Source organism: Mauremys mutica, unplaced genomic scaffold, assembly GCF_020497125.1.
Source record: "Mauremys mutica isolate MM-2020 ecotype Southern unplaced genomic scaffold, ASM2049712v1 Super-Scaffold_100127, whole genome shotgun sequence".
NCBI lineage: Eukaryota > Metazoa > Chordata > Testudines > Geoemydidae > Mauremys > Mauremys mutica.
The window spans coordinates 60,541-61,521 of record NW_025423275.1 but is presented as its reverse complement, the minus strand read 5'-3'; the positions used below and the strand labels follow the sequence as shown (position 1 = coordinate 61,521).

Genomic DNA, 981 nt, shown 5'->3' with positions numbered 1-981 from the left:
AGACACTGTCCCAAAGCAGGACTAATGCTTAGAGCTGGTTCTCAGTGATTTCAGATCTGTTGGTCTGCAGCAAGACTCTCCATTGAGTCTTAACCAGCTCTGTTATTACACAGGGAAGAACAAAAGGGTGAAATGGGGCCTGGAACCCTTAAGAAGGATCCACCCCACCAAGTACAACACTTGTCGCTACCTGCTCTCAACTCCACTGAGAATGTTTTGGGGTCACTCCTCACCTGTATCAACCTAGGGGTCTCAGAGAAGCCAAGTTAACAGGTGCTCCAGTGGTGCAATTGGTTAGCGCACAGTACTGATAGGGCAGTGCTGAGAAGAGCTATGCTGAGGTTGTGAGTTCAAGCCTCACCTGGAGCACTGGTTCTTATTAACCAAGTGGTGTCACCCCCTCATTTGGCCTGTGGAAAATAGAATTCCAGCCCTGGGGACCCTCAGGAAGGGGCTAATAAATAAATGCCCCCTTCACTTATTACCTCCTCTCCAGAGGACAGGTCAGAATCTACAATCCTTTCTCTCCCCCCGAGTCCCTGTGCCAGGATCCCTCAAGCAGAGCCTGGAGTCCTGCCCAGGGTGTCTGTACTATTGACAAAGACTAAGTGACAGGGACAAAACACTCAAATCCCGCCTGGTGCGGGGAGCCAGGTTTGCTCTTCAAATTCTGTCGTTGGTACATTTCCAGGCCTGGGAATGTCCCACAACAGCATTGAATGGGAAGCTGCCTGCAGAACAGTTACACTGCACAGAGCTCCTGTGGAGGAGGGGTGGGAATTAGTAACATTTTGGGGATCGTTTGGGAAATGAGCCTTTGCTGACAAGGTTTGTCTCTGTTCATATTTCACCTTCAGGTGTTATGTTGAGGGATCTTTAGTGTATTTTTGTGAGGTTAATAACTATCTCCTCAACTTTATTTACTCAACTTAAAAATTGGTGTCACTTGATTTTTGCATCTCCCTGTGAAAATACAACTGA

General features: G+C 47.7%; 1 non-coding gene across 1 annotated transcript; it reads left to right on the top strand.

The window, feature by feature from the left end:
* Positions 1–275: 275 nt before the first annotated feature.
* Positions 276–369, top strand: TRNAI-GAU. Its single transcript has 2 exons — positions 276–313; positions 334–369. It is a non-coding gene; the product is annotated as a tRNA-Ile (tRNA).
* Positions 370–981: the final 612 nt, after the last annotated feature.